This window comes from Peromyscus leucopus, chromosome 3, assembly GCF_004664715.2.
Source record: "Peromyscus leucopus breed LL Stock chromosome 3, UCI_PerLeu_2.1, whole genome shotgun sequence".
NCBI classification, from domain to species: Eukaryota; Metazoa; Chordata; class Mammalia; order Rodentia; family Cricetidae; genus Peromyscus; species Peromyscus leucopus.
In genome coordinates this window covers 47268775-47294762 of record NC_051065.1, presented here as the reverse complement: position 1 = coordinate 47294762, position 25988 = coordinate 47268775, and the positions used below count along the sequence as shown (strand labels likewise).

Sequence of the window (25988 nt, the reverse complement as noted above, 5' to 3'; positions counted from 1 at the left end):
TGACCTGAAGGGTGGGTGGTTTCACCAGCAGCTACCTGAGGCAGAATACCCCATGCGGTGCCGAGTAGACTGCCCAGGGGAAGCCTCAAAGAGCATGACACTCTGTTCTCCTTCTTTTTCCAATAAAACACAACTTTGATTTCTGTGTCTGTGATGAATTATGCAGCCCACTGGGTTCAAGAGAGAACTGGGTTTGTAGAAGATATGCCTAATCCCGCCCCCATCTCCTGGGTCCCAGTGCCTCCAGGCACACATATCCATATGGCGAGAGCTGTTAAATCATCACAGCAAGGCAGCTCCAACATCTATAACCAAGTCACAGAATACTCAGGGTGGTCCCCAGAGAGGCCCTCTGGGTAAACTTCCTTCCCTGAATGCTCCTAGCTAAGCCCCTTCCCCAGTCTCATAGCATCATGCTGTGTCTTGTGGTAGTTAGCAAGGATGGAGGAAAGGACCCTCCTAGGGAGCAGGAATGTGGGCTTTTCCTCATGCTCTGGTGAACACTTACAGACCTGAAAACCACAAGTCTTCCCTCACCCACTCAACCAAGCTGTTCTTCAGTGGTAGTGTTAAACATTTTTAGCATTTCTTGGAGAATACCCCCAACCACCCTCTGGTTCAGTGATTTGTTTGGAGGATACAGATTCAAATTAGCAAGGATCAAAGACACGCAAGACAGAATTCAGGAGAGACCAGGTGCATGCTTCAGCTTTTTCCTGTGGTAGATTTGCACAGACAGCATTTCCTTCTCACGACAGTGACGATGTCCAGAAAGCGCTGGCAACCACACTTTAGCTAAGCTCCCAGGGAGTTGAGTGTTCACTTGGGTAAACGCTTACTGCCCGTGAATCTCACCTGACTTGATTATTTATGTTCCTTACTGCTGTGACCAGATACCCAACAAAAGTAACTTAAGGAAGGAAGAGTTGATTTTGGATCACAGTTTCAGAGCACAGCCCATTGGTGAAGGGAATATACGGAGGCAGGACTATGAAGGAGCTGGTCCCATTTCGTCCACAGTCACCGTGCCGAGAAACCAACGCCAGTGCTCAGCTCACTTTCTCTGTTTTATTCACTGTGCTGTCCAGGACTCCAGCCCATTGCAGGGCGCCTCCCACATTAAGAGTGGGTCCTCCTTGCTCTGTCAAGCCTTTCTGGAAACACCTTCGTAGACACGCCCAGAGGTATGTTTCTGTGGTGATTCTGATCATGGGTATTAATCATCAATATCACTTAGTCTCTAGCCCTGTGTGGTAGTTACTTTTCTGTTACTATAATAGAACACCATGGCCAGAGTCCACTTATGAAAGAAGGGGTTTATTTTGGCTTACGGTTGCAGAGGAACAAGTCCATCATGGTGGAGAGGCATGACAGCAAGCACCAGGCACAGCGGCAGGAGCTGGCCGTTGAGAGGTCACATCTTCAGTAGCAAACACAAGAGAGAGAGAACTGGAAGCAGGATGAGGCTATAAACTCTCAAAGCCTGCCTCCAATGATATACGTCCTGCAGCAAGGCTGCAGCTTTCTAGAAACACTGGTTTAAAAAGACACCTTAGAAAGGGATGCTGAAAGTCCAGCAGTGTTACTAGATATGGGGGCGGGGGGCAAGAGGAAGTTGGATTTGATCAGCACATGCTATATGGAGGCCACACAGAACTCCATCAGCATGTATAGTTAATGCATGTTAACCAAAAGTAAAAACTAAAAAAAGATACTTGGTTTATGTGGTGGCTTGAATGAGAATACCCACCACCACCCTGCCCATGCTTAACCCCACTTGGTGAACTGTTTGGGAAGAATTAGGAGGTGTGGCCTTGTTGGAGTAGGTGTGGCCCTGTTGGAATAGGTGTGGCCTTGTTGGAGTAGGTGTGGCCTTGTTGAAGTAGGTGTAACCTTGTTGAAGGAGCTGTTTAAGCCTATGGGGAACATTCTCATTCAAACTACCCCTGCTAAGCCAGAGGTAAAACTGGTAACTCACAGTCAAGGTCTCTACCATCCACCACAATATTGCATAAATGATCTCTTGTGACTCAAGATAAGCCAGGTAAAGGAAGTCATTGTCATCAGACAGGATATTCCAAGGGCTTAGAGGTTGTTTTCCAGGAGCCAGCCAAAGGCCAGACCTTTTATTGGAATGTGCAGTGTTTGGTCAACTCCAGCCTGCTACCTCAACCTTTTACTGCACATTAAACTATGAGATAAGTTAGAACTGTCCATGTTAAAGCTCATCCTCAGGTATTCAAATTCCCTCTTCTTTGCTTCTACAGACCAACCTAGCCTTGGCCTTCTTCATCTGCTGCAGACCAACCTAGCCTTGGACTTCTTCATCTGCCGCAGACCAACCTAGCCTTGGCCTTCTTCATCTGCTGCAGACCAACCTAGCCTTGGCCTTCTTCATCTGCCACAGACCAACCTAGCCTTGGCCTTCTTCATCTGCCACAGACCAACCTAGCCTTGGCCTTCTTCATCTGCCACAGACCAACCTAGCCTTGGCCTTCTTCATCTGCCGCAGACCAACCTAGCCTTGGCCTTCTTCATCTGCCACAGACCAACCTAGCCTTGGCCTTCTTCATGGACCAAGAGCTTGAAGTTCTTTAAGTGTCTTCTTTCTATCGGCTTCTTTTCAGGTGGTTCCCCTGGTCACAGGATGCTGGAGTAGGAGAACGGATATGCAAAGAACACAGATGCATGAGTGTTTAGGCAGATTTGATTTTTAATTCCTCTCCATACAAACTGGGTCATGCAGCCTCCTTAGCCTGTGTCCCTATAAAATGGGTACAGCAACATCTACCTCCCAGAATACTGTAGAAAACGAAAGAGTCAATAAACACAAGATAGAGATGAGAGAGTATCTGGCCCAGAATTGTTTCTCAGCACCTTCCAGCCTCCCATCACCTCCTCTGTGCTATGTGTTCTCTTTCTTTATTGTGGATACACCTAAGAAGACTTTCTGAACTGAAGTTTTCTCACTGTTCAGCATCTCACAGGTATCCTTTTCTCACTACGTCAGAACCTGATTAACAGGGGCTGGAAAAATGGCTCAGCAATTAAGAGCACTTATGTTCTGGCTCTTGCAGAGGACTCAGGCTTAGTTTCCAGAACCCACACCAGGCAGCTCATAACCATCTGCAATTCCAATCCCAGAGGATGTTACACCTTTTTCTGGCCTCTATGGGTACTTGTACACATAAACTCATGCAGACACACACACACACACACACACACACACACACACACAAAAAAAAAAATATTTGTTTAAAAACTGACCTGCAGTGGATACATGGATAATTTAAATGTACACATATTTCCTGTAGCCAGCCATTGAAGTCTTTCCAACTGTCCTATACAGACACACAACGATGTATAATAAATATGTTCTGAATTGTTTTTAATCCAGGAGACAAAAAGGTTGATATTGAAAATTGTCTTCCCTCTGTGGAGGTCTTCCTTTTCTGGGAGTGATAGAAGTGCTCTAGGACCTTGTTCTTCTAAGAGTAGTTCTCGACTAGCTCATTAGCTATGAGGGAACTCACTAGCAATGTGAATCTCAGGCCCAACCTCAGATCTCTAGAACCAGAACTTGCATTTTACTGTGGTATTGGGTGTTTGGTGGCTGGTATACATTGGTCTGGGACACTCATCTGCTACATATGTAGTTTAAAAGTTTAAGGCTCTGTCCTTTCTATGGTATCAAGACCATAGTAGGTTTTCAAAGAATATTGAAAACTAGACAAACAGTCTGAGGTTTCAAAGCCATATCAGACTGTTTTAATCACTGTTCTTTTGCTGTGAAGAGACACCATGACCAAGGAAACTCTTATAAAGGAAAACATTTAATTGGAGGCTTGCTTACAGTTTTAGAGGGTTAGCTTGTGATCATCATGACTGCAGCAGGCAGATATGGTGCTAAGCAGTAGCTGAGAGCTTTACATCCCGATCCACAGGCAGAAGGCGGAGAGAAAAACTCTGGGCCTGGTGTGAGATTTTGGAACCTCAAAGCCCACCCTGAGTGACAGGCATCCTTCAACAAGGTCACACCTCCTAATCCTTCCCAAACAGTTTGCCAGTTGGAGACTAAGCCTGCAATTATGTGAGCCTATGGGGCCACTCCCATTCAAGCCATCCCCAAATATTTTTTTTATTTTTTACTTTTTGATTAATATGCATTGATTATACATATTGATGGAGTTTTATGTGTGCCTTCATATAGCATGTGCTGATCAAATCCAACTTCCCTTTACCCTGCCCCTGTATCTTGTAACCACCATTGGGTTTACAGCACACTTTCTAAGGTACATTTTTAAACTAGTGTCTCTGAAAAGCATCTTTCTCTTGGGTTTATGTCCACGAGTTAGGGAAAAGGACCAAGAGGCCAAGGCTAAGTAATTAGGTACTATTTCTCCCAGTGAACAGATGTTCAGGAGACATTAACTCTATAGCTGCTGCTTCAGACCAGGTGTATGTAGAATCCACAGTTGCCAGCCACAATGGGAGCTCAGGATTAGACTGACCTGGGAGAGGGGTTTGCTTTTTGTCTCTTCCTAAGAAACACTGGGCCATGTGGCCAACTGGACCTGAAAGATTAGAAACCTCTCACCATAGCATCAGTTCTTCTGCATTATAAACCATGGGCCAAGGTTTAACTAATGGCCACATAATCACAGGTGTGAACAGTCAGGCTGCTTGAGTGCAGAATTAATACCACACACTAGCACTGGTTTAACCTTGAGCGAAGCAGTTAGGCTAACTCTCTTTCTTTGTAAATGGGGATAACAATAATGCTTACCTGAGAGCAGTGGTTCTCAACCAGTGGCTCACGAACCCTTTGGGGGGTGGGGGTCAAGAGATCCTTTCACCGATTGCCTAAGACCATCTGCATATCAGAAACTTACATTATGGTTCATAACAGCAGCAAAATTACAGTTGTGAAGTAGCAATGAAAATAATTTTATGGTTGGGGGTCACCGCAACATAAGGAACTGTATTAAAGGGCCGCAGCATTAGGAAGGTTGAGAACCACTGCCCTAGAGGGTGTTGTGGGAATAAAAAGGGCTTCTATTTTGACTAATTGTTTTTATTTTTATTCTATATGTGTGAGTGCTTCCCTGGAATGGATGTGTATGTACCACATGCATGCTGTGTGCAGGGAAGGCAACCAGAGGGCATCCGATCCCCAAGAACTAGAGTTACGGGTGGTTTTGTGAGACCCCACGAGGTGCTGGGAACTGAACCCAGGTCCTCTGGAAGTGCAACACGTGCTGTTAACCACTGAGCCACCTCTCCAGTCCGTGAACGCTTTCTTAAAGGAGTTGTCGACATATAACAGGCATTGCAGGTAAGTGTTTATTATTAAATAATTAAATTTGCATATGGCCGATTGAAAGTCCCGTGGGCTAATGAAACCCAGGCTGATGGGGTGGCACTGCACTGAGACCAAATCCTGGCAGTCTTGCTGAAGGACAGCGGTGGAAAGGACGTTTAAGGAGTGCTATTGGAAAACCACGGGGGCTTCCAGTGGCATCACTGGGTGGGGCTTGGCCCTTTTGGGTTAGGTGGGGCTGTGGACGCTGTTAGAACACTGTCCATGGTTCTGCCTGTCTATGGGTCGGAACTGCAGTTGATAGTTTCTCTGTGCATCAGTCTCTCAGTTGTTGAGGGTAGAGCTAAGAGCTCTGTCTAGAACCTCACTCACTCCCAATGAGGCAGGGAGGAGTGTGATCATATGTGAGGCCTTCTTCTGTCGTCATTGATGTTTACCACAGGAGCTCTACCAGAGGAAAGGATGGGCAATCTCATTAGCTCTTTCTCCTTATTTCTCTCTATTCTTTACATTTTGGCAGTGTGCTACATAAGACTAAAGAAACCATCTCCCCCACCCCAATCTACTGGAAATGAAACAGTACAATCCCTCTAAACACACAATGCTACTTATGGGTGGAATTGGGTTTTTTGTTTGTTTGTTTGTGTGTTTGAGCACATGTTTTGTGTCAGACATAGTCCTGGTTCCTATGGGTGGAGCAGTGAACACACAAACAGAAATCTGTACCTTCAAGGAGCTGACAGCAGAGTGCAGGAGGGGGAGACAGCTTAGGAAAAGCAGTAGTCACTATGGAGACATGTTATCAAGAGAAAAGGAAACCAGAACTGGATCGGAAGTACTGGAGGTGTGGCCTTGCGTGGTGAGAAGATGATGTCCCCTGGTGACATGAAAGACGGAAGGGAGTGAGAACAATCTGCATTCCAGGGACACAGATGTGGATATGTGGGTCAGGATTCTGAACACACGGTAGAGGAAGAACAGTAGAGGGAGCGACTGACTGAGTCCATTCGCTTTGATGCAATTTTATTTCACCTCGTTGTTGTTGCAAACTATGGCGGTCAAAACAAGGAATTCACCACACTGTGGGATTGACAAGCCATTGTTTTCACTTTCTCCCCCAAATCACCTTTTAGTCAGAGTTGGAATTACCAGATAAAATTGAGATTCCTCCGGCTCCCCTTAGACCTCACAATAAACCAGTGAGATTGCCATTCAAGCATACTTTTGAAAGGAGCTGACATTAATCGCTCTGCCATAATGACCTCCAGGCCAACAGGAGTCTTCAGCCATCTGAGTAAGAACAAAAGGTTTTGGTGTATGACAATAAAATTTCATTGCTGGGTACTTCAGAGACCACACATAGTTTTCATGGCTGAAGAACCTTTGAGGACAACAAAACCTGTCAATTTTTAAACTTGGTCATCACGTGCCATCTGAGGATCTTATACAGAAGAACCCTGTGTGTGCCAGGAAGTTTTGCTTGGCTATTTCCTCTCCATTGAACCATACCCACCTGGAGAGAGAAGGGAGGCTCATCAGACTCGGGGAGCCCAGGGAACCGACAGGACTCCTATGCCTACCTATAAGATTTTGCAAGTAGCAAACAATTTCCAAGGGAGAGGGAAATCTGGACAGCCTGAAAGTTGGGCGGGGAGCTCCAGGACTGCAGCTTCCAGGAGTATCACACATGCTGGTGTAGGACTTTTTGATGATGTAGTTGTTTTTGTGTCTATCCATGCTCCTATAAGTAACCATAGTAAACTCATTGGCTCACCAAGCTGGGCTTGAGCAGGATGATTTCTGTGGCAGATATTTGTGCATGTCTTTCTAGTGAAAACCACTTAAGAAAAAAAAGGCACCATTTCAAGAGGTAAAAATATTTGTATGGTCAACATGATTTTTTTCTTATTTTATAGGTCCCTTACCCCATGGTGGCATCTGAAGTTAGTTTGGCAAAGTCCCCCACCAGTCTTCAGATGCTGTGGGTGTTTACCAGAGTAATAACTGGTTTTGTTTCTTAATTGATTTTTGCCATAGGATCAAATCTAGGCCTTGTACGTCATAGGCAAGCACTGAACCACTGAACCATAACCCCAATTTGACTGATGGTTTTAATTTAATCTGATAAATGCCCAAAAATTGTGGGTCCTAAAAGTTAATTATCTCTGAGGTCTGAGGTTCATAGGCTAAAACAGTAAAGAGTTAGGAACAAAAAAAAATTGACTTTGATAATCTATATCTGCAAGGTGAGTTGGGGAGAATCCTCACAAGGTACAGTTTTAGATGGTAAAGTGATATCTATGCAAAGTAGTTCTCATTAATTCTGAACTGATTGGTCATAAAACCAAATGGCCTTCAGAAAGTGCTCTATCTATCTGAGCTTGAGAATTTGGATTCTAGTCCCCAGAGGCCTAAGTCCTACCTTTTAATATAACTTCCAAATGCTGAAGGATTGAGCTTCATCTACACTAAAATTAGGACTAAGCAAAAATAAAAATCTATCCTTAGCTATTTTGAAGGCCAAGTGTAGATTCATCGTATTGAATATTGCATGTCCTGGAATATGCATTTTCTTCCAGAATAACCCAGTTCTTCTTATACTAAAGGCTTTTTTTTTTTTTTTTGAAATTAAAATATGGAATGGCTTTTAAGCCATTTCAGAGGGAAGGAAAGAAAGCTTTTGCAAATGAGCTCCTACCTCACACAGGAAGTTAGAACACAAAGACACACGTAGGGAAAATGCCTTAGGAATGGGAAGGCAGAGGTCAGGGTGACAATTCTATGAGCTAGGGAGCGCCAAGGACGACTGACAAACTCCAAACACTGCAGAGAAGCCTGGGCTGGATTCTCCCATGCAGTCTTAGCAGGAACCGTCCAATCAGGATCTTGAACCCAAACTTCCAGCCTCGGAAATGGGAGGCAAAAAAATCTGTTGTGTAAACCACCCAATGTGTGTGTTAATTCTGTGACAAACCTCAAATTCTTAGTGTCTGGAAGCCCAGTGACCATGGACTCTCACTTTCCATTGTCAATCTTCCTTGCCTTCTTTAGAGCCAGACATTCTAAGGCTCGATTCAGCAGCCACCTTTGTTCACTTTTCCAGCAGCTTCTGGCTGAGCACTTGGGTTTATTGGAGCCTAGACTCCAAGTAAGCCCTTTAGTGTGTCTTCTCAGCCACTTCCTGCCATGATCCTGTATAAGGAGTGTGACTTTTATACATCTTTGCTGATGAAAAAATGACTCACAGAATTAGGTATCACTCCTGAGGTCCACACAGCTGGTTTGTAGAAAACAGGAGTCTAAACCCACATCTCTGTGGCTCCAAAATGCAATGGTTTTGGGGAACCATAGTATGTTTTTCCTTGCAACTTGTAGTTTATAACTTCAAAAATGTTTAAACATCTTTAAATTTATTCTCTAATGGCTACTTTTAGATTCCTTCCACAAATCCAAATCTTCCCATTTTGTTCCAGATTCATGCTTCCTATTGAGGAGAGGGAAATCACGTCCAGTCAGAACCCCATGAAAGCAGAAGTCAGAGACTACAATTTGAAGTTTTCTGTAACTGACAACACTCCCTTCCATTTTCTGAGCCCGTGGCTGTACACTGGCATCAAACTTACCATGTCAGGTGATCATCTGTGCCAATCTCAGTGTTTAGACATGAGTGGAGGTGACTTGTTAAAATCCCATGGGGAGCAGAAAATTATCATCAGCCTGAAGAGCCTGTCTCCTTGTTTCACTGTATTTTATGTTTTCCCCACTAAAGGGAATGTGCACACAAACATGAAAGGACTTGGAGTCCAGGCCTTGTGGGAAAGTCATTATGTCTTCTTCACCTGGTCCCTATCATTTCTCATCTGGACCAAATAATGCACCAAGAAATCCACATCCTTCCATACTGGTACCTCCCATCTGATCTATCCCTGGCAACCATATTGAAATTATAATCCCATCTCATCAAGCTTAGAAACCTCTCAGTGGTTTTCCACTGGGCTAAAAATGAACCCAAACATCTCTGAACCACCAAGCCCCTCCTTCACCTTCTCTGTTGACCCTCATTCTCTTAACTCTCCGTACAACTTATCTGAAGCCACTCGGGTCCAATTCCGTCTCTTCAAACAGTGCTCAGCTTCCCCACCTCACCACCCTCCCCCACTCCACACAACCATCCCTCTCCTGGGGGCTTCACTGACACCTCTCAGAAGACCTTCTCTGACCTCCAAACAAAAGTGAGCCTGGGCCTTGCTTTGCAGCATGCATAGATCCTAATGTGAAACTCTTGGGTTTGCTCACTTAATTTTTTTTTAAATTATACTATAATTACATCATTTCCCCCTTTTCTTTCTTTCCCCTAATCCCTCCTATGTACCCCTTCCCCTTGATCTCTTTCAAATTCGTGACCTCGCATATATTTTTCCTTAATTTTTGTTACACACACACACACACACACACACACACACACACACACGTATATATATATATATATATAATCTGCTCAGTCTATATAATGTTATTTGTATGTATATGATTTCAGGATTGACCAACAGACAGAGACCATTACAGAAAACCACAACCAATCAAAATACAGAGAATAAGTGATGCTGTGGGCTCCTGCCCCAACTGATCCATCTACAACACAACTCCTGCACCCAAGGCTCAGGGAACGTTGCGGAAGAGGGTCAGGAAGATTGTAAGAGCCAGAGGAACAGGAAATGTGATGTGAGATTGCATCTCCTAGAAATGTCCGGGAAGCTATGCCCGTGAAGCCACAATAACATGGCTGCCTAAACAAGACCTGAACAAACATGACCCCACAGACAAGTTAACATGGAAGGTGGAAATGTCAACTGGCCCCAGCCTTAGATAAAGAACTACAGGCAACTAGGAATGCTGAGAGTGAGAGAAAATAGTCATCCCCAGGGAAGAGCCCTCACAATTAGTTATCCAGTACCAAGTGGTCAGCCCTCTTTGCTCAGTTTTTTTAAATTTATTTATCTATCATCTATCTATCTATCTATCTATCTATCTATCTATCTATCTATCTATCTATCTATCTTTTTTAATCTTATTAGCATTAGTGTTTTGACTGCATATATGTCTGGGTGAGGGTGTCAGGTCCCCTGGAACTGGAGTTAACAGACAGCTGTGAGCCCCATGTGGATGTTGGGGATTGAACCCAGGTCTTCTGGTAGAGCAGTTGGTACTCTTAACCACTGAACCATCTCTCTAGCCCCCCTTGCTCACTTTTGAAAAATGAGTCTACCCTGCTAAAAGGTTACATTCAGTGGGGCAAGAACTCTGTGTTGGCCTTGAAGCCCCAAGGCCTAGCACAGTGCCTGAGAAACAGCAGGCATGCAATAGTGTGTGTCATTGGTAAATAAATGAGAGGAGGTTGGTGCCTACCAGAGCCCTGTGGACAGACAGCCTGAGGTGAGTTTTCACAAGAAAGCCCCTCCCTGGCAAGGGAGGGAGAGGACGGAGACAGAAATGGCAGTCAGCTTTGCTCACTCCTCTCTGAATAAAGGCATTGTGTTACGTGGCATGGTCCAAATTATCCCTGTTTCTCTTCACTCCATTCCTAGCTTACTATCTCTCTTGTTACCAATGGGAAGTGATCAACACCAACAACCTCTCACCCATGTTTGGAGGGAAAAAACGGTTTCTCCATCCCCGTGTAGTGATCTCCGTTTTTCTCATCTCCGCCTCGTTTCTCTCCGTGCAGAGTCTTGCGATCCCAGAAGCTTATTATATAGGGAAGAATGTAGATTTACGTGTTGCAGCTGGCCAAACGTCACACACAGAGAGGAGAGAGGAGCCTGTGGAAATTGCCAAGTAACAGCTTTGCCTGTTATCTGGTTGCCAAGGTAATCATGAATCTTCAGTTGCTTGCTCTGGACCAGTCACAGCCAGCCAAGGCCCCTAGTCACGAGTCTGTCTACAGGTCCACGCACGTTGTCTCCAGGCCATCTATATAAAGACCCTCCTACACACACACCTGCTTCCTCTGCATCTTTTCCCTCCCCATGGCCCCTTGGGAAGCAGCAGGTGTTTTGCTTGTGACCTTTGAACAGGTCTTGGATGTTGGATTCATGTCTAGATGTGTAGGCAAATGGGTTCAGATGAAGGCCAGAGACTAGAATGCGGCATAGTATTAGGAGAGCAAAATTCCAGTCTCTTCAAACCCTGGCTAGTATTGACTTCAAGTGAAAGAGAAAGTGCCTGCCTCTCTCCCTTCCCCAAGTCTTTCTCTACTGTCAGCTGTCACTTTTAGGGACAGATGAGCAGCTGCAGGTGTAGAGGTGCTCTCCACCGTTCTTATCACATCATGAGGAGACATGCAGGTGCTCCTCCTCCCCACTCCTCCCTGCTCCTCCCCACTACCCCCCACTCCTCTCCACTCCCCCCCACTCCTCCCCACTCATCCCCAGTGCCTCTCTTCCCCCTACTGGTTCCATCATGCCCCACCCCCAACTCACCAAATAGGCATCAAGAAAGATTCTGACAATGGTCTTTCGGTCTTCTGTCAATCTTCTGAGAGTTTTCAGTAGTATTTGCATTTTCCTGTCTGTCTTTATTTAGCTTGCTATACTTTGAATGTATTCCATATACTTCATGTATTAGAAACTTTCTCCCTAAATGGACTTGTCAATGGTTTGAAAGGTAGGACCTGTGAAAGAGGATTGGGTCATAAGGACAGAACCTTCACAAATGGATTAATCCATTCATAGTAAAAGATCCATGGGCATCAATGGTATATGTTTGTTATAAAGGTAAACTCTCTGGTACATGTGCTCTGTCTCATCACATCATTTCTTATACCATGTGGCAGGAAGGCCACAATTAGAGAAGGGGCCAATGAATGCTCTCGGGCTTCTTGGCCTCCAGAATCATGAGCCAAATAAACTCATTCTTTGTAAAGTACCGACCTATAAAATCACCTAATTATTTTGTTGCAGAAACAGAAAGCAAAGTGACATAGCTATTTTCTCCCTTTCCCCCTCCCCTATCTTCTAAATTTCAACACAAGGTCTCTTCTTTCTTTCTAAGAACAAAATGCTGCTAATAGAAATTGAGTGGAAAAATATGGGTCTAGTTTAGAACCATCTGGATTTTCAGTACTTCATGGTTGGTATATGTCTCTTTTCTCACGAGACACTAGGGCTACCAGTGGCATTGCTTGGAATCTGGAGTCATGAGCAAATCCTTCCTCTCCTTTCTTCCCCACTCCCAGACTCCCAGCTTACAGAAGGTTATTCTAACAGAGTACTGTAGACGGAATTTCTAAATGGTCTTATTAAATAAAAAACACGGAGCCAAATATAGGGGTGAAAGCCTTCGATCAGGGGAATAGGGAAAGCCACCAGCCAACCTTACCTTACCAACTCTGCAGCTTCCAAATGCACGTTACTTCCTGTCTACCCACGCCTTTATTGCCTTGCTGTTCTGCCCTCTCATTGGTTGTCTTAGCCCAGATACCTCACTACCTCTTCCTACACAGCTCTGTCATTTTCTGTCTGTCTGTACAGACCTCCAGGCCTCTATGGTTGGTACTGGGATAAAAGGCGTGTGTCACCTTGGTTGGCTCTGTTCTCTAGTGTGGCCTTGAACACACAGAGATCCTGCCTGCTAAGGGATTAAGGGCGGGTGCTGCCTAACTTCTTATTTACTTAAAATGGCTGGCCTTTGCCTGGGCTACCAAGTGAGTTCCAGGAAAGGCGCAAAGCTACACAGAGAAACCCTGTCTCGAAAAAAAAAAAAAAAAAAAAAAAAAAAAAAAAAAAAAAAAAAATCTTTAAACTGAGGGGGCCCTAGCTGGATCAGGCCCTCTGAATAGGTGTGACAGTTGATTGGCTTGATCAGTTTGGGAGGCAACTAGACAGTGGGACCAAGTCCTGTGCTCATTGCATGAGTTGGCTGTTTGAAACCTAGAACTTATGCAGGGACACTTGGCTCAGTCTGGGAGGAAGGGACTGGACCTGCCTGGACTGAGTCTACCAGGTTGATGGCAGTCCTCAGGGGAGGATTTGCCCTAGAGGAGGTGGGAATGGGGGGTGGGCTGGGGTAAGGGGAGGGTGTGGGAGGGGGGAGAATAGGGAAACCTGTGGCTGATATGTAGAACTGAATAATATTGTAAAATAAAATAAAATTTAAAAAAAAAGCTCCTTAAATAAAAAAAAATGGTTGGCCTTTTCCTCCTGATCTCCAGGCAAATAATTTATTTATTTATATACAAATAAATATACAATTTTTTATTAACATGCAAATAAAATATCACCACATTTCCCCTTTTTGTCTAATAAAATAAAAAATAAAAAAGTTGTAATATAAGAAAAGCTATATACAACAAGTACAATAACTATATATAATATATACAAGCAATAAATACATCAACAATGTCTAGTCCATTTGCATTGACAAATTCAGAGAAAATATTCCACTATCTATCCTATTTTGGTGAGTCCAAAATGTACCTAATTCACTTTCTATCCTATCTTGTATTACCAACAGAAAACTATCTTATGATGTCTTTCAAACTTATACACTTAACACATCTTAGTGAGTTGCTTTTCTGAATTTCTTAGCAAGGAAAATTGTTACAACAACTATCGAATCTTCAACTCTCTCAGAGACCCAAGAAGGGAATAATATTACCTAGTAAAACAGGAAGTGCAAACAAGCAACTTCTAAAAATGTTAATGGACTAGACATTGTTAATGTAATTCTTGATTGTATATATTGTATATACTTATTATATATACTTTTTCTTATATTAGTTATAACTTTTTTTATTTTAAACAAAAAAGGGGAAATGTGGTGATATTGTGTTCCCTAATATGTTGTGCACCTTAATAACTTATCTGGGGTTAGAGAACAGAACAGCTACTAGATAGAAATAGAGGCCAGAAAATGGTGACAAACACTTTAATCCCAGCACTTGAGAACTCATGTCTTGCTTGGGAAAGACACATGCCTTTAATCCCAGGAAGTGATGGCAGGAAGCAGGATAAGGCGTGAGGAACAGGAACTAAAGTCTTTTTAAGCTTTTAGGCTTTGGAGCAGCAGTTCAGTTGAAATCCATTCGAGTGAGGACTCAGAGGCTTCCAGTTTGAGGAAACGAGATCAGCTGAGAAGTTGGCAAGGTGGTGAGGATGGATGTGGCTTGTTCTGCTTCTCTGGCCTTTCAGTGTTCAGCCCAATACCTGGCTGCTGTGTTTTTTATTAATAAGACCTTTTAAGATTCGTGTTACAGAGTACCTGGAACTTTAAAAAAAATACTATATTAAGTGTATGTCCCCTGAAGCCAGCAGTATAGTACAATGTCGGAGTGCTTGCCTAGTGCGCACACAATAGTCAGGGACCGGGGCTTTATCCTCAGCATGGCAAGAAAGAAATTACGGGTCTTAAATCCAAAGAAGCCCCTATATCTACTTCATTTTGAAAAGCACTTATCTACTGAGAACAGACAATAACGATCTTCTGACCCTAACTTGTCTCTTTCACGGGGATGAGAGGAGACAGATTTTTGTAACCTTTATTGAATTCGGTGGACAATTATTGATCTGGTCAGTAATATATAGAAGTTATATAAAAGTTGACACTGGTTTCTGTTATTGCAACAGGGCATTTGCTGTTCTTCTCATCAGCAGCAGCATCTCAAAGTATTTAGATGAATTGGCTTTAGAAAACCCTAAAATTCTAATAAGCAGAGGCAGAGGGAAGACAGTGAATTAACTAAAGTCACCCAAGGAGAAAGGTGTGACAGCTGGGACGTGAATGCAATTCTTCTGACCCTGAATATTGTTTTTATCTGTTATTTAAAAACCTGGTTAAAAGTTGTGTGAGGTGATTAGAAATTTGAGCACTCACTGGATTGAGTATTCTAAAATTAGTTAAGTATACTAATGGCAATGTGAATGTTATTTTTTTAAAGAACATATGTTTTTAAAAATAGACACTTATAATATGTTTGAGACATTAAGTTATGGGTGAAATTATAAGAGTGTCGGATTTGCCTCAATACAATTTAGGAGGTGGGTGATTAGTAGGGTATAGATGAACAATACAGGTCATGAGTTAGGAATAATGGAAGATGGATAAATAAGGCATGGGATCATCTCATACTATTTCTCTATCCTTTATATGCTTGAAATTTCTGTGTAATAAAAATTCAAACATTAACAATAAAGTAAAAACCACATTTTAGCCCATATACTTTCCCAAGTACCATAGCATATGACTCTAGCTTGGTGATTTACATCCGATAGTTTTCCAGGAAACCATGAGAGCTGAAAGACCACCCAAATAGTCAGCAACTAATGGGTCATTTCTGAGTGAAGCCAACAGTCCCCTACAAATGCTGCAACATGTCAGTGAGTGGCCAAAAATAAGCCCAGATTCTGACAGATGTTCCCTCTGAGAAAAGCACAACTGTTCTGTCCTTTTCCCTAGAGTACCCAAGGACCCCCAGAATAGCAGCAACAAGGCTTCATGGGCCATGGGCGTATGAAAGACAAAGAGCATTTCTAGTTCCTCCTTGTGTCTTGACTGGCATCCTTTCTCCTTTCTTAGGGTCTTGTCTCAAAGAAGCTCTCTGGCACCAGCAGTGTGTATGTAAATTGGTAGAGGCTCTTTAGGGAACAATTTGACAGTATCAAAAATTTAAAGACATTGGCAGAAATTTTCTTTCTTGGAATTTTTCTATAGCTATATTCATGTACAGATAATTATATAAGAGTATTCATTATAACATTGTTTGTTTGTTTGTTGTTTTATAGCAAAGAAAATCACAAACAACCTGGAAGTAAGCCTTAGAGATGACAAAAATATGGCCCTATAGAGCAATATCAAAGTTCTGACTCTTAAAGCAATGGAAGAAGGGGTACGATTCCCATGCCTTAGGCGTTCGTGGGGTTTTAAAGACTGAATAAGAAAATCTTTCACATATATATAAAAAATGGCCTTCTACAATCCTGTGCTTGGAGACCAACAGGTTGGGAACATTTCAGAAGCCAGTGCAAGCTAAAGACTGTAGAGGTTAGCATGTGGTGAGCCGAAACTGCTCTTGAAGTCCTGATAAATGGCGCATGGACAAGATAAGCTATGTTCAAAGAACTCCTTGTAAGTAGAGCAGCCATCCTTAATGGAGCCTCCAAGTCTCCACAGAGAGGAACCCCAGGCCAAGGTCTTCACCATGACCTGAAGGTAAGTGACCTGAAGGTAGGTGAGAAGACTGCATTTTAAAATCCTGTGCTGAGAGGCTAGCAGGTTGGCACATTCCTGGCCGAGTCCCCTGCCCTTTACCCCACTTCCATTCTGTCTGTTCAAGCAACCAGACAGGGGTGAACATGTGAAAATGACTGCCATCCGCAGCCCCGGTTCCTCAACTTTTGCTCTAAGTTGTTATTTCCTATTGCTTTGTTTCTTCCTTCTGGGAGCTCTCTTTTCACACTGTGACAAACAGAGCATCGTATTTAATGGAGATCTGACGAATATAGATTGAAGCCTAATGCTCTCTTCCTGAGCTTTGTATGTCATCCTTCTATAAATACATTCCGCTATCATTCGGGCTTTTTAGCACTAATGCTTCACAGCTGCGTTCCCTCCACCTGTGGTCAACTGTGACCTCTCTACTCTCTCTGTGTTACACCTGTGCTGCACTGTGCCGCCTCCACATAGACTAACGTCTATGTCTAAATTTATCACCTTATAGATTCCCACTCTTAGAGGGTGTGCATGATATTAGCAGAAACCGGAATTATTCAAACTCTGTTTTATTTCACTATTGTCTGGAAAGGAAAAAAAAATAAGTTAGAAAAGGCAGAAATAAAAGCTGACAGAGAAAGTACAACTTGTTGGTAAAAGAAGCAATAGCTTGTTACAGTGAGCCAGGGATGCAAATCCCTGGGCTCAAGGGATATCTCTATTTGTTACTGACTGGGTAACCTTGTACCAGTGCACAGAATCTTTCTGGGTTCAGTTTCCTTGCTCTAAAAGGAAGCATTTTTGACCTCTTCATCAACAAGCTACTTCTTAGAGTCCCAAACTTTGTTAAGCTTTTCTGAAGTGAGTTTGTAACTGGCCCTTTTCTAGAACAACTTTTGGAATCCTAGAGTTAGACAGAAAGGACAAAGCCTGACATGGTTCTCTAAAACGTAAGATGTTTGATGGAACTCATCATGTAGGACACATCAATGAAACAGGAACATGAATGTCTTCCACCAAGTCCAACTCTGGCATTGGGAACAGGGATGAAAGGAAGCAGAGAAAGATCCCTTCTGCCTTAAGGATAGTTCCTAGTTCATTACAGTTTGCCAATTCTACTCTGGGGAAAAACTTAAGAAATTATCATGGAAGGAAAGAGTCTGCCTGTGACCATCCCTGAGCCTGGATTATTTGACATGGATGGTCCTTAGCATCCTGGGACCATATCATTGGCTTCTTGGCACCATGGATTCAGGGCCCCATGTATTCAGAAGCAGAAGCTGCAAAGAATCTTCAGGAAGACTCTACAAGTTCCCTAGAGAAAGGGAGGAAGGTTCATGAGACAAGAAAAAGTAGCTTCTCCCTCAGATAGCCATTTTATAAATGAAGATGTTCAGGGTGACAAAATAATGTTTCATTTTCTCCTCCTGCATATCAGGCAATAATCAGAACAATAATAGTCTGACTGACAACTCAAACTACTTACACAACTCATACCCAAGGAACTCAAAGTGACTCTACCATGTTTAGGGCTGCCATGTAAGGCCAACCTCAGAAAGCTTATGGTCAAGTTTTGAGTCACCTTACCTATGGTACTGAGAGCTTCCACTGTGATGTCAAAGGAATCATGAAAGAGGTAAATAAGATTGGAGACAGTCATCCAAGGGCATCCCCATCATGGAATGTCAGCTCAGTGTTCATGCCAGGTTATAGCTTATCTTAGATTTTCGGCCAATGCAATTAATAGTCTTTATAAATGATGAACCTCATATATGACAGTAGTCACAAGAATTTTTAAGGAGCTGAAAATCACTATTGCTGAACTTTTTTCTGTATGTTTTATTTAGCTATATAAATATCTACCTTTTCCCCATAGTGGCCACAGTACAGTATTTATTAGTTCAGTCCAGGTCTGTAGCCTACAAACAACAGACAACATGGTCCAGCCTAGGTATGTCATGGGCTACCCCTTGCAGCCTTATGTAAAGTGCAATCTGCTATTTGCACAGCTATGAAGTCACCTATGAGAAACCTTATTAGAAAATAGCTCCCTCTTAAAGTGGGAGGCAAGGGGGGAATTGAGAATTTGAAGAGAAGGCCACTGGCAACAAAGCCAATGTGTGCACACATAAGCTTGTAGTATTGTCACATTTTAGGGGAAAAATGAAAATGTCATCTATAGTAACTCGATGGATATGATGGTGAAATAAATGGTATTGGTAGTGCTTTGGTGTGTGTTTTCAGCTTATGACTGGCACTCATATTTTATGAGTGAATCTGGGCCAATCTGGAAAGAGGTGGTTACTGCTGAAGCTTCATTCTGGACCCAATCTCTTCAGCATCATTTTCAAAGATGAAAACAGAAAATATATTCATATACATTTTCTCCATGACCCCAAACCTAAAAGGATTGCTACTGTGATCACAGTCAATGTCAAATTCAAAGCAACTTTGCTTGGGCTTCAAAAAAAATGAAATACAAAGTCCTACACTGTGAATGAGATCAGTCTCACAGGTACAGAAAGGAAGGGGTGCTGTTTGGTAAAAAGACATATAAAACCACCTTAGTATTTCAGCTGACTTCTACCTTACCAGGATGTGGCTTTAAACAAAGCTGTTGTATTCTTGATATTCTCAAAGTTGAAGTGCCCAGACAGACACAAAGCATTTTTCTCCCTAAGTTGTGAGCTGGTCAAAGTCATGAAGAACTCTTAACTTTCTATCCTTTATAGTTTTAATAGAGTTGCTGGATTAGGCTGTGTATAGAGACAAGCATCTGAGGTGGGAAAAGATAATTACCATAATGAAACCATCCCTTCAGAACTGCAGATTCTGCACCCACAGAATTCAGTTCAACCAGCCACAGACATAACAGGAGCTTGGGCATCCACAGACACTGGTATGCTGAAAATATGTGGGGTTTCTTTGTATTGTTATTTTCTAACCAAAATTTACCGACCATGCACAATTGCCCTTGAAAATTCTGTAATAGACAAGATGAGGTCCTTTTATCTCTAAATCATATAAAACAGCAGAAAAGTCTTTTCAAAGACCCTCTGCTATGAAAGATGTGTGTGTGTGTGTGTGTGTGTGTGTGTGTGTGTGTGTGTGTGTGTTATCATTCTCCCATATGCTCTTCTTTTTGCATTTTTCTTTGTCTGTTTTGGGTGATAGGATCTTGCTCTATATCCCAGGCTGACCCAGAATTCATTATGTAGCCCAGGTTGCCCTCCTCTCTTAGTGATCCCCACATTCCCCTTGTGAATGCTAGAATTATAGCTGTGAGCCACCCTGACCAGCTTAACCCTCTATTTCCTAGCTGATGACCATTAGTTCCTGCTCTTCAAGGTCACTTTGCAGTCCTCAAGTTAGAATTCTATAGCCATGTGATTCCTACTGAATTTTCTCCAATTCTTTTTCCTGTGGGCCAATTTTTCGCCAATTGCTAACCCTTATTTTGCATGATTTTCTGCTAGAATTCAGCTGGCCCGCCAAATTTAGTATTGCCTGACAATTTGACAGGCATATACTCAGTTCCTTTGTCCAGATCACAAAGGCCATGACTAGAATAGATCCACCCTCAACCCAGAGCGGGGGTGGCTTACCACTAGGTATGGCTCAGGCTACTCTCCAAGGATTCTTGCCAAGGACAGGATGGAAAGACCTTGGGCTTTGTGAGTGAAGGGAAGATACTTAACTAGAATTTTTATTACACTGAGAAAAGGTAGCCTTAGAAAGAAGTAAATAATTGGATTGATCTTGGTGAAATAAATGTATATGTCTTTGACCAGAGTTAAAAATAGAGGAAGGGGAAATTATAAAAGTTCACATTTTTTTTAATCTTCAGAGCATCTGCATTCTGATGGCCAATAGGCAGGAGAGTATCCATGCAGCTATTCAGTTGACCAGAGCTTCAAGCTCTGAGTCTGAAAGGTTTACTCGCATAGGCTTTATCCATCTATGCTCAAATAACAGTTCTTCCTGAAGCTAGGGTGGGCTCCTATGCCATGCTTCTTCCATGCTGCTTCTCCAGTTCAGATCCATTAGAAACCCTGTGGATAGAGAGCACCTACTGAGATTCAGAACCTCCTAGAATCCAGAGAGTTCTCTCGACACTCCATAGTCCTGTCCTTATCTACACAATCTCCTGTGTTTTCTATTGATTATATAAGGTTATCTTATATAATACTCTTGTGATTGGTAATTTTATGTATCAATTTGGCTAGGCCAAGATAACAAAATACTTAGGGAAAACACTGGACTTAATATTGCTGCTATTTTTTAGATGAGATTAAGCAGAGTACCCTTGATAATGTGGGTGGGAATTATCCAATCAGTTGAGATCCCTAATTAAGAAAAGAGTGAGGTCCCTAATTAAGAAAAGAAGAGGGACTTCTGTCCCAGACCCATGACCCATGACCACCAACCCTCCCCTGGGTCTCCAGCCTGTCAGACTGCCCTACAGAGGTCTTGTCAGTACACCCTGGGTGAGCTGAAGCTGAGTCTTTACAAATTCATTCTCTCTCTCATATAGATATAAATATAAATATGGATGTAGATACAGAGAAATGTAGATATAGATATAGAGAGTTGATAGAAAGAAATAGATACAGATATATCATATTGATTTTGTCTCTCTAGAGAGAACTGACTAATATACTCTTTCCCCTGAGAAACAATGGGTCACTTTTATTGTGTCACTTTTTCCTTTGACCTCAGAAGTAACCTCACCCACAACTTGACCAAGAACAATTAGGCTCCAGACATAGACTCCTTCAGCTTTCCACTCCCACACTCAATCACCTGGGTTCCCATGTGCCTTTGCTGCCTACTTCCAAAATGAAGAAGAGTTAACTACCCACATTAGTTTGGGTTTGCCTCTTTAACTAGGCTCTTCATTTGAAAACCTCTTTCCATTCTACAAACTTAGACCATAGTCCTTCTCTCCCTAGTACTCACAGCCAAGTACCCATCGTCCTGATCTAAAAGCTCATTAAGATGTGCCTGGTGTTTTACAAAAGGAAACAGCCATCCCCTGCAATCTGTTATCTCTGTTCTTTCCTTCACAGTCAAGCTCCTCAGTGTTTCTCTTCTAGTATCACCTCCTATTTTTTATTCAACCTGCTATAGCCTCTCTGTCCTCTCACCACGTGATTAAATCCACCTTACCAAAGATACGAATTGCCTTTGATCACCAAATCTAGGGAGTACTTTTTGGTTCTGACTTGATCTGACATCTCTGTAACCTCTGACCCTGACCATTCTATCTGAAGACATCTTTATTTTAGATGTCAGACTCCATCTTCTCTCATGTCCCCAGTGGAAGGGACTTATAGTCCTGATGGCAGATGGGATAATTTTAGGTGGTACAAGATCTCAATCAGAAACCCCATAATGCATAATATGGTTCCTGTAGCTCTGAGTCCTGCCTCAGCACTACATAAAATATGAGTTATACAGTAAGGAAGCCCCATTCTCTTACAATGATCTTTCAATTCTTCTGACTTAAACAGAGAAACTCTCAGGTTTGCATTGGAGTTACTTTAACACCTGTCTAATGTATTTGCCAATCAACCTTTTCTGAGGCAGAGAATAAGGAAAGAGGCTTCTTTTTCATAGCAGGCAGAATGCTAATGTGGGTTGTTAAGTTTTCTCATTGGTGGTTGGTTTCTGGATTGCTTTATATTTGTGGCAAATAATTCTACTTCTCCTTTAATATCACAATAACACATTTCTTCTCAAATAAACTAAGAAAAGTCAAGCAAAGTGAACTGGACTGAAGAAAAATTATAGAGAAATGCCTGTGGTTTGGGAAACTAACTTTCCAGCATGTCTCAGAACGCTGTCCATAGCTCCATGTCCACTCACACTACACATATTTTATGCATTTATCATTATTCACAGATGACATGATAGTATACTAAGTGACCCCAAAAATTTTACCAGGGAACTCCTACAGCTGAAAAACGCCTTCAGTAATGTGGCAGGATACAAGATTCACTCAAAAAAATCAGTAGCCCTCCTATCCTCCTATATACAAGTGATAAATGAGATGATAAAGAAATCAACACCCTTTATAATAGCGACAAATAACATCAAATATCTTGGAGTATCTCTAACCATACAAGTGAAAGACCTGCATGACAAGAACTTTACATGTTTGAAAAAAGAAATTGAAGATGAGATCAGAAAGTAGAAAGATCTCCCATGCTCATGGATAGGTAAGATTAACACAGTAAAAATGGCCATCCTACAAAAGCAATCTACAGATTCAATGCAATCCCCATCAAAATCCCAACATAATTCTTCACAGACCTTGAAAGAACAATACTCAATTTCATATGGAAAAACAAAAAACGCAGGATAGCCAAAACAATCCTGTACAATAAGGAACTTCCGGAGGTATCACCATCCCTCACTTGACGCTCCACTATAGAGCTACAGTAATAAAAACAGCTTGGTATTGGCATAAAAACAGACACATTGAAAAATGGAATCAAATAGAAGACCCTGACAAAAATCAACACACCTATGAACACCTGATATTTGACAAAGAAGCCAAAATTACACAATGGAAAAAAGATAGCATCTTCAACAAATGGTGCTGGCATAACTGGATGTCAACATGTAGAAGAATGCAAACAGATCCATATCTATTGCCATGCACAAAACTCAAGTCCAAGTAGATCAAAGACCTCAACATAAATCCGTTCACTGACCCTGATAGAAGAGAAAGTGAAAAGTGGCCTTGAACACATTGGCACAGGAGACCACTTCCTGAATATAATACCACTAGCATAGACATTGAGAGCAACAATTAATAAATGGGACCTTCTGAAACTGAAAAGCTTCTGTAACGTAACGGACACTGTCAATAAGACAAAACAATAGCCTACAGAATGGAAAAAGATCTTCACCAACCCCACATCTGACAGAGGGCTGATCTCCAAAATGTATAAAGAACTCAAGAAACTAGGCATCAAAATACCAAATAATCCAATTAAAAAGTGGTGTACAGATCTAAACAGAGAATTCTTAACAGAAGAATCTCAAATGGCCTAAAGAACCTTAAAGAATTGTTCAACATCCTTAGCCATCAGGGGAATGCAAATCAAAATGACTCTGAGATACCATCTTACACCTGATAGAATGGCTAAGATCAAAAACAATGATGATAGCTTATGTTGGGGAAGATGTGAAGTAAGGAGAACATTCCTCCACTGATGGCGGGAGTACAAACTTGTACAGCCACTTTAGAAATCAATTTGGCAGTTCCTCAGAAAATTGTGAAAGAAAGAAAGGAAGGAGGGAGGGAAGGAAGAAAAAGGGAAGAAAGAAAGTCTGTCTACTTATCTCAGTGTATGGTAGCAGTCTATCATCTAAATTGGGAAACTAGGTGTCTTAGTGAGGGATTCCATTGCTGCAATGACACACCATGGCCAAAAAGCTAGTTGGGGAGGAAAGGGTTTATTTAACTTACACTTCAGCATTGCTGTTCATCATTGAAGAAGTCAGGACAGGAACTCAAACAGGGCAGCATCCTGGACACAGGAGCTGATGCAGAGTTCATGGAGGGGAGCTGCTTATTGGCTTGCTTCCCCGGCTTGCTCAGCCTGCTTTCTTATAGAATCTAGGACCAGCAGCCCAGGGATGGCACCACCCACTATGGGCTGGGCCCTCCCACATTGATCACTAAATGAGAAAATACATTACAGCTGGGTCTCATGGAGGCATTTCCTCAACTGAGGCTCCTTCCTCTCTGGTGACTCTAGCTTATGTCAAGTTGATGCACAAAATCAGCCAGGACACTAGGATACCTAGGAACCATCCTTGCCACCAGCTGTCACCACCAGCCAACACATAGGATTAAGTCCTCTTTGACAAACCTGGATGAAATCCCTCTTTTCTCTATCAGCTATTGTCTCAAGTCAGGCTTGTTGTCTCTGGAAGGATCTAACTGGCCTCCCTGGTGCCAATATCACGCTTGTCAAACGCAGTCTGCACAAGGCTCTTAAATTCAGTTAGATGGAGCCATTTCTTGCTACTGCCTCAGGATTCTATTAACATAAAACCAAATATATGGGAAGGACATTTTTTTTTTTTTTTACAGCTTGTAGGAACTTTATTTTCCTTCCACCTTTTTTCCCTTTGCTCAGGCGTCTGCAGAGGAGCTCAGGACCACTCAGTAGTGGCTCCAACCCACTCGGTGGCCTGCGCTGTGGGAGCTGCTGACCAGTCCTCAGTGGCAGGCTGGGCACTCCAGTCTTCAGTAGGGAACTGCTGGATGGGTACAGAGGGTACCTGTACACCCTCAGACCAGTCTGCCACCTCTGGCTGAGCAGCAGTGAACTCAGGAGCTGGTGCAGTCCATTCGCCCTGGAATTCCTCCTTGGTCACAGCCTTCTCAGCAGCGGCCTGTTCCTCCTCAATCTCCTCTGGGTCTCTGTAGAAGTAAAGATCAGGCATAACTTCCCATGGATGCTCACGGGAGATAGTGCCACGCATGCGGAGTACTTCCCGGGCCAGCATCCACCACATCAGACCCACTGAGTGAGCTCCCTTATTGTTGCATGGGATGGCAATGTCCACATAGCGCAGAGGAGAGTCTGTGTTACACAGCGCAATGGTGGGCAGGTTGACATAAGACACCTCTGTGAGGGGCTGGTGGTCAGCTCTGGGATCAGTCACCACTAAAAGGCGCGGCTCCCTGAAGGCTGCTTGGATCTGGTTAGTGAAGGTCCCAGGGGTGAAGCGGCCAGCAATCGGAGTGGCTCCAGTGGCGGCCCAAACTTCAGCACAGCTCACTGCCCGGTGTTCCTGGAGGAGATGACACTGACATCAGCAGGGTTCTCAATGGCAACAATAGCGCGGGCTGCAAGCAACAGCGTATCCCAGGTCCTCTTCAGGATTATGATGTAGATACCATCACTTTTCCTCTTGTAGATGTACTGCTCCATCTGAAAGTCAAGGTTGGTGTCACCTCAGTGGGTTCCTTCAGCAAGGAATTTGAGGACATCCTCTTCCTTCATCTGCAGGACGTCAAGGGCTCCGGACATTGTGTAAGTTTCCCTTTAAGTTATGACGGATATCAAGAACAACGCCATATGGACCCGTCCCCGAGTAGCGCGGAAAGGCGGGAAGGACATTTTAACCTGCAATCCACACATGGGCCACAGGGGGACCTTGAACCCACTGAAATTAACTGCAAACAAGATATGTATGTTTCTGGGATAAAAGTCACAATTGTCAAATCCTCAGAGGACTCTTTGAAGTGAAGTGGAGTCTCCCTTCTCTGCAAACACCAAGAGGACCAGTAGGTAGATTGAAGCCAGTAGGTTAGATTGATGTCTAGGGAATCTTTACCCTAGCCTTAAATAGGGTTTTCCTGGGAAGCCTTCCTCTCATCAATACCCCTTACCCTTCAAACATCTATCTTCTGAAGCCCTCGGGTTCTTTGGAGGTA

At 42.8% G+C, this 25988-nt stretch overlaps 1 pseudogene; it reads right to left on the bottom strand.

Annotated features, from left to right (window-relative positions):
* Positions 1-24631: 24631 nt before the first annotated feature.
* On the bottom strand, positions 24632-25581 carry LOC114684459 (annotated as a pseudogene).
* Between the last annotated feature and the right edge of the window lie 407 nt (positions 25582-25988).